Below are 8546 nucleotides of genomic sequence, written 5' to 3' on the forward strand. Positions count from 1 at the left end.
GGGGGTTGTGTCTGCCCCTCGGCTGCCGCGCGGGAAGCCGAAGGTAGGGGCGCTGAGGGCCGCCTGGCCCTGGAGCTGGACTGGGGGTTCAGGGCGCTGCCCGGGGCCTCCTCCCGCCAGCGGCCACGGCGCCTTCCCAGTAGTGTTTCGGGGGGTCCCCCCCTCCACGCAATGGGAGGTCCAAGTGGGCCCTGCCTGGGCTTCCTGGTCCAACCCATGGGCCGCCAACGCTACCATTCTCGCTCACACTATCTTTAGTGTCTGGAAGTGAGGTTGTGGGGCCCGAGACTGGGTTCTGGAGCCGCGTCTGTTGTTGTTTTCTTCCCTGTAACCTACTGCCGTCTTCAGCATTTCTCCAAGCGTCCGTGTCTGCCCTCCCTCCGTTCACCATATGGAATTGGGTCCCTTTTAACAGCAACCCCGCCTCTCGCAGACGCCCTTGTAGTAGAGCTTACAGAGTTTGCTGTGTCCCCAGTCCCCTAAGGAGTTTGTTCATGGTCCTGGGATTTCTATACGGTGGGGAAACAGAAAATCTCTGTGGTTCCGATTCAGACAGTATGGCAATCCTCACTTTGATAATCCAGTCAGAGGGAAAAGAATCAAGACATAACCAGCACATGAAAGGCTTCTTTGCACCTTAGGAAAAAAAGCGTTGACAAACCCATGTATAAGCTCAGATTTCTAACAAATATTTAAAAATAAGCCCAGCTGGCTTTCTTGCCTCCATAAAAACAAAACCACTAACAGCTGTGGGGGATAGAGAGGACTAGCTTAACACAGGCTAGGTAGCTGATCAAGCGAGAACAAAACCTCATGTTTTGTAAAGAGAAGAAACTTGTGTTTACAAACACTAACTGTTTTGACAGTGTGAAAAATGTTTTTTGTGTGTGTGTGTGTGTGTGTCGTCTTAACCCTCACCCACCCAAGTTTGTTTTCTGATAAAAGTATAGGAAAACACAGGGATTGGATAGGATTTTGGTGGGATGCAGGGCATGATGTTAGGATTGATGTCAGGATTTTGCCTGTGGCTTCATTCCACAACATAGCCCTAGAGTTATTATGATGCTGTTCCTACACCAAACTTTTCAAGCCTCCCTTGAGAGTGTTAAATCTGCTCATTGATAACCCGATAAAATTGACAATGGCAATCATTTGCTGCCCCCATTTTGCCGATGATGGGAATGGCAAATACCTTAGTAGGGATGTGTGGTAGCTACAGAATCACAAGTTGCCTGGTGCTGTAGGTTGAGTCCAGCTTTCACCTCTTTCCTTACTCTCTTCTGGAGGCCAAGCCTTCTCTGTGGAGGCCAACTTTAATCTTGGTGTGGTGTTTGATTGACAGGGAAAAAACAACAAAATGTACTTTAAAATTAACAAATAGCCCAGAACTTCATCTCCCAAGCGTCTTTAGAGCGTAGTGTGTAGGTAGGTGGAGGACAGTGGCATCATCTAAGTAAAATGATCATCATCCAAAGCAGTTCTGAAAATCTACCTAGGTAGGAAATGATCGTCACAGTTTGATTTCCTTTTCAATAGGTTGAAATCTTTGAGGGGGGTATAGTATCACATGGATTCTAAGCATTATCAGGAAGGTACCTCTGGAATTTGGCATGAGCTATGCCACTAATTCCGTGGGTGCGAATGAGTGAACCTTTCCCAGATTACCCTGGTTTTGTAAGTTTGCCACCAGGAGTCACTGTGTTGTTCTTGGTTTTGTACACATACGCACATCTCTTGCTTCAATTGAATCAGTTTCATCTCTGGTAAACACATTCGGTTTTAAGAAGAGCAGTTTGCTTCCTTTAGCTTTAGAGACCTTGCTTAGCAAAAGATGGCCTTGTACCACAGCTTTCCATACGGACTTCACCATTTAGAAGTCCCCTTCCCCCCAGCCTCACAGGCTCTTCCAAACCCACAGCCATCAAGTGGATTCTGACTCATAGTACAGTACAGGACAGGGACTGTTTAGTGGGGTGTCTGAGACTGAATCTTGATGGAGCAGCCAGCTTCATTTCCCCATGAGGAGCTGGGTTTGAACTATTGACTGGGTGGTTAGGAGCCCAATACTTAACCAACTGCAGCACCAGGGAACCTTCAAAGGCTCACAGGAACAGTTTAAAAACATTTCAAAAAAACGTTTTTTCCTCCGTAAATTTTGTTTTGCTGTTGATAGGCACAGCGAATATGCACAGCAAAACACCACTTTTAACAGTTCCTATGTGTACAGTGTGGTGACACTGATTACGTTTTTCGAGTTGTACAGCCGTTCTCACCTCTTTTTTTAATCGTTTTTATTGGGGCTCTACGCTGTTATAACAATCCATACATCAGTTGTATCAAGCACATTTGTACATATGTTGCCATCATTTTCAAAAAAGATTATGAAGTTTTCATTATAGTACAAAATAACAGGTGTTAAGCAATAAGCATATTTTTTTTAGTTTGTGGAAAACTTTCATCTCTTTAAAATTTTATTGGGGCTCATACAACATCACAATCCATCCATCCATCCATTGTGTCAAGCACATTTGTACATATGTTGCCGTTCTCAAAACATTTTCTTTCTACTTGAGCCCTTGGTATCAACTCCTCATTTTTTCCCTTCCCTCCCTTACGAACCCTTGTTAATTTATAAATTATTATTATTTTGTCATGTCTTACACGTCCGACGTCTCTCTTCACCCACTTTTCTGTCATCCATCCCCCAGGGAGGAGGTTATATGTAGATCCTTGTGATTGATTCCTCCTTTTTATCCCACCTTCTTCTTACCTTCCTGGTATCCCTACTCTCATTATTGGTCCTGATGCACTTTGGGTCTCCACTCTGCACTCTCTGATTCACAGTGATATGATTTTTTGTTCTTAGATGTCTGATATCTGATCCCATCGACACCTCATGACCACACAGGTTCTCACCCTATTTTTTTTAATGTTTCTCCCTCATGCACATAAACTCAGTACCCCCTGAGGTTCCTATCTGATCTTATGAGTTGCTGTTGTCAATTTGATCCCACATTGATAGTTCTTTTTCTTTCTCTTTTTTTTTTACATTGATAGTTCTTAAAAGAGCTGAAGACAGACCTTTTTTTTTACTAGTGAAGCCAAACTATTGTTTGGTTTTAAAGATGACTTCTGGGGAAAGTTACTTGATTAAAAAATGGCAGTAAAAAAAATCTGCCAGGCAAAACATCAAGAATTTCCACATGCATATTTCACTGACTTTGATGACATTCTTCACCTTGTGCCCCCATTATTGTTCCCCTTCCCCTAATGATTTCTCTGCCATTAACATGAACTCATGCCCCTTAAGCAAAAGTTCTCCTTGTCCTCCTACTCACCCCTGGTAACCACTGTTAATTTGGGATTTTTATATATTTGCTTGTTTTATCATAGTGATATGACATAGCACTTGTCCCTTTGTAACAGACTTATTTTGCTCAGTATGAGGTTTTCAAGTTTCTTTGATGTTGTCATATAAATCAGGGCTTCATTTCTCTTTATGGTTGAGTAATATTCCATGGTATATGTATACTCCTTTTTATTTATTCATTCATTCATTCATCTGTTGATGGATATTTGGTTGTTTGAGCTATTTGTGAAAACTTTTAGTTATTATGAATATTGGTGTACAGGTTTTTTAAAAAAAATTTTAAACATTCTATTGAGGGCTTTTACAGCTCTTGGAAACAATCCATACATCAATTGTATCAAGCACATTTGGGTGTACAGGTTTTTGTTTCCACTTCTCCTTTTCTTCTTTTGGATTTAAGTCTAGGATTGGGATTGTTAGGTCGTACAGTTCTGTGATCAACTGTCTGAGAAGTTGCCAAACTATTTTCCACATTGGCTGTTTTTCGTTTGTTTTTTTACCTTCCCCCATCAATGGATGAGGATTTCATCTTGTTACAATTCCACCAGTACCTGTTTCCTGTTTTGTTTTTTACAACTTTGCGATTCCAATGAGAATGAGATGGTATTTCTTTGTGGTTTTGCAGCTCCCTAATGGCTAGTGAGGGAGCCCTGGTGGGGCAGTTGTTTAAGTTTGGGCGTTGCTAACCAAAAGGTTGGCGGTTTGAACACATCACCTGCATCACAGCCAAAGAAAGATGGAGCAGTCTATTTCTGTAGATTTACAGGCTCGAAAACCCTATAGGGCAGTTCAGTTCTTCTTTGCTGTTTAGGGTTACTATGAGTGGAATTAACTTTTTTTTTGGTTTAATGGTTAATGAAGGAGCCCTGATGGTGCAGTGGTTATTAGCGTCCAGCTGCTAACTGAAAGGTCAGTGATTCAAACTCACCAGTAGTGCCCAGGGGGAACAATGTGGCGGTCTGCTTCTAAAGATGTATGCCTTGGAGATCCTGTGGGGCAGCTCGACTCAGCCTTTAGGGTCACAATGAGTTGGAATCCTTTGATGGCAGTGGGTTTGGTTTGGAGTGGCTAATAACACCAAGCATCTTCTCATGTGCTTATTGGTCATTTGAGTATCCCCTGGTGAAATGCATGTTTAGGCTATTTGCCCATTTTTTAAATGGAGTTTTTTGTCTTTTTGTTAATTTGTACGTTAAAAATATATAGAAGATACTAGACCTTTATTGGCTGTATTCTCAGGGACATTTTAAAACTATGTAAGTTTCATTAGCACATGGTACAAAGTTGTGTGTGTGTGCGCACGTTTAAATTCAAATTAAGCATCTTGCTAACCTGAATTGCCTTTAGATGAATTTAGCAGTTCTTAGGAAGTAGACATAACAGATTTTTGGTGTTTGATGAACATTAGTTTTGATTCTGCGTTTACCATAGAGTAGCCATATGACCTTGGAAATTTTCTTCTTTTCTTAGACTCAGTTTTTGCACCACAAAATTCTTTGAAGAGTGGTTAAGTAAGGCAATACTTGTGAAAGCTCTTGGAACATAGTTGGAATGCAATAAATGTTTGTTTTCACCCTCAAAGGAGGAAGATTTGCTATTAATGAGAATATAAAAAGCAATGACCGTCTCTAAAGTTTCAAGTTGTACATTTTCCCCAAGTAGGTGGGTGGCTTCCAGGGGTCCAATATGTGAGGATGTGGACTTTCTCATCCTGCCTCCTGCCTTTTTCTTCATTTGTTCCTCATCCTTTCCTAAGTGACACTGTTCTGCCTGCCAGTCTATCGGAGTAAGCCTCTTTCGAAGAGAGCTAATCCGAACACTTTTACAATGCCAGCCCCTTGGTTGTGCATTCCTAGGGATTTTTTTCCTGGTGCTCCAGCTGGTGCTTAGATCACGCTCTGTAGCACAGGCATCTCTAACTCCTGGATTTGGTGTCAATTTGGAGACCCGTCCTTGTGGAGCTAATCTCTCTTTCTTAGATGACTATTTTATCCTTCTCCGAGTCTGCCTTAAGCTGCAAGCCTTCGTCTTCCACAGCAGGGAGCTTCATATTTTAATTATATGTGGTCTAAAGGGGGAAAGTCCTGCCCTTCTCTTCCTTTACTTTAGTCAAAGCCTCATTGTTGAGTAGGGGAGGAGGAGAATAGCTTGTTGCCATTCCAGTGGGACTGTGGGTAACCCCCTGGTTCCTAAAATCAGCAATAACCGAGTTTGTCTTGGTAACAAAAGTCTTCCTGCTAAAGGCTTAAGCAGCTCGGGACACCTGTGGAAAACCTCATGGAATTTTCCTGAAAATGCTTGGCTTGTGAGGAGTTTACACCTGGCATCCTCACTTGTGTAATTTCCTACCCTGGTGACATCGAGAATCCAAAAATAAGAGATGTAGGCTTAACCTTGTACGAGCCAGCTCTGGGTAGTTCATACACAAGTGCACAGTTGGCTGTGCCAGTCCTCTTGTCCTCAAGTCCTGCCCTGAGCTGGATGTTTAACATGCTGAGAAGGAAGTGGCATATGCACTGTATGGGAAACATTCCATTCCTTGACAGAGGTCAGGGGCAGAGATTTGTCAGCCCAAGGTTGAGCAAACGGCAGCTGCTCATCTGGTCTCTTAAATGCCCTGAAGCCATGACCGCCACCATGTTTTTTGGTGTCACCTCATTTGTGAAATGGGAATGTCTTTGTCCTTCTCTCCCATGAGAATCATGAACAGCCATTTTGGTTTACCTACTAGGACAAAGGAGCTCCCCACACACGAGCCTTTCAGGGCCCAAACCAAGAGAGTCCAGGGCAAACCAGGACCAACTTGGTCATCCTACGCAGGAGCTTTATGCAAACGAATGAATGTGCTGTCCTTATAGAAACTAGGTCAGCCCTTTGGTTATCTAATCAAGTTCATCACTGGCTTTTTAGACATTTCCCCTTCCTCCATTCCCCTTTTCCCACCCTTCATGAAATTTTATTACCACAGATATACTATGTATGTATTTATTAATTAACTGTTGTCCTTTAGGAAGGCCACAAGCGATTGTGATATGTTTTTCCCCTTCTCAAGAATCCATTTTTACTCCCTTGGGGGTGCTATTGCTCCCATTGAGAATGCATGATCTAATCTTCTTATCTCTCAGAGATGGTCATCGGACCTTGTTTTCTATTTAGAAGATGCAGCTTTTCAATGCCTCAAACATTTGACCTGGGACCAGATGGTTGGTACACCCATGATTTGCACTTGCACCGTGCTGCCTCTCCTCCCCCATGAGTTGGCAGTTATCACTAGGACACTTGCCTTTTTCACCTTTTCTCGAGGCCTTCCTAGTGCCAGGCCCCGTGTAAGATGTTGGGGACACTAACGTGAAAAGGACAGTCCTGTTGTTGAGGTGCTCACTGAGTTGTTTTTCCAGGGTGGGGATGCGGTAGGGCCAGTGTTTTTGTCATCTTCTCTGGGTTGGGCCCGTGTGAGGAGATTGGCTATATATGTATATAAAGGCTGATGGCAAAGAATTTATTGAGTTGGCCTTTTGGGGAGGGGGGGGGCCCAAGCTGTGAATTTGCCATGATGAGTTCCATTTTCTAACCTGCTTTGAGCTTTTCCTCAGCAACAGATCATGTGACTCACAAGGTAAACCCACCAGGTGTATGCAGCAGGCCCGTTAAGTCCTTGGGCCATACGATCTTCATGAGCACAAGGATTAGTAAGGGTGGCATTTCTACTTTGCTTATTGAGATCCCTAATAATTTAGAGCAGAAGTTGTTTGTCCCTTTCTGAAGTGACTCCAGATTGTCTGTTTTAATGCCTGATGCTGTGAAGAGAGTCAGAAGAATTGGACTGTGGGTGAAAGTGGAGGTGGGCGTGGGAGGGAGGATTTCTACTTGGACTCCTCTAAAGGGACTGTTTTGAGTTTATGCTTTATAGTTTTTATTTTCTTCCAAACCTTAGACTGTGGAGATGTTCCATTTACCATCTGCTTCTCTGGTGCCTCTTGGGCCTTTCCTTTTCATAACTGAACCTACCGTTGGCCCGGATATTCCCTAACTGCATGTTGGAATCTTTGGGCAGTGTCTGATGTTTAGCTCATGTCACATTTCACATCCAAAGAGAAACTAGGAAGGTGGGTTTCTAAGATTGACTCAATCTCTTAGTGGTAACTGGAGAAGTTCCTGATTATGGCGTTTTATTATCACTTATTGTAAGCAGAGGAACATCTCAGTAGTTTGTGAAGTGATCTTCAGCTCTAGCCACGTTTCTCCACATTGTCTGTCCCTCCCGCTTGTGATGGGGAGGCGTTCTAGAAACTAGGAACAAGCCTGAAATACATCCCAAAGGCTTGGTGAGGAAGGCTGATGCCAGTGGACTTTTAAATGAGCCTTTCTGTACCTCTGGGAGTAGTGCTGTGCTTAAATGTCTCTCATTTCTGTGTAACTCCCAAGGGGGCAGCAGCTGTCTGACCAAATTCTAGAAAACTAACAGGCCTCAGTCCAGTGGAAGTACTGTAAAGTAGGACAATCAATACAGACAGCATTGATTGGTCATGTTAGAGTCCGGTGGATTGAAGGGATTGGAAGCTTAAGGGGCCAGCACCTAAGCAAGGCATTTAAGGGGGGTTTCTTGTCTCTCTCCTACCCTCCTCCCTCCCCAGTCTTATACTGGTAGGGAGTTGAGTGATTATATTGATGAAAAGAAAAGTTATTCTTGGACCAAGCCTCTGAAGTGTAAAATCAGTGCTTCTAGGCTGAAAGAAATCACGCTAAAAATCTTTATAGTTCCTCTCTCCAACCACTGGACTGGCCCTGATTAGCGCCCAGTATGGCTGTTTGTGGTTCCCTGAGAGATGGTAGCCCCTGGTGGCCTAGAGGGTTATGTGTTGGGATGCTTAACCACAAGGCCATTCTTTTGAAACCACTAGTTGCTCTTTAGGAGAAAAATGAGACTTTCTAGCTCTGTAAAGAGTTAGTCTCGGAAACCGCAGTGGCAGCCCTATCCTCTTCTATAGGGTTGCTACAAATTGGAATCAACTCGATGGCAGTGAGTTGTTTGGTTTGGGGGTAAATGCTAAGGAGTTCTGGCTGCTAATCCCAAGGTCAACCATTGGAAACAACCGGCTGACCCTCAGGAGAACGATGGAACTGTCTACTCCTGTAGAGTTACTGTTTCAGAAACCCACAGGGGCAGTACTGCTCT

At 43.4% G+C, this 8546-nt stretch overlaps 1 protein-coding gene across 2 annotated transcripts in view; it reads left to right on the forward strand.

Annotated features, from left to right (window-relative positions):
- The first annotated feature begins 6 nt into the window (after nucleotides 1–6).
- The window catches only part of SIL1 (SIL1 nucleotide exchange factor), a 331892-nt gene continuing 323352 nt past the window's right edge, over nucleotides 7–8546 (forward strand). The window contains exon 1 of one of the 2 annotated variants that reach the window (XM_004696651.2): nucleotides 7–43. The gene's annotated coding sequence lies outside the window, so the exon portion shown is untranslated. The remainder of the gene's footprint in view (nucleotides 44–8546) is intronic. The other variant, XM_045285135.1, reaches the window with a different exon arrangement.

Source organism: Echinops telfairi, unplaced genomic scaffold, assembly GCF_000313985.2.
Source record: "Echinops telfairi isolate 266 unplaced genomic scaffold, ASM31398v2 ScPeMD7_7469;HRSCAF=8507_1, whole genome shotgun sequence".
In the NCBI taxonomy this organism is placed as follows: Eukaryota; Metazoa; Chordata; class Mammalia; order Afrosoricida; family Tenrecidae; genus Echinops; species Echinops telfairi.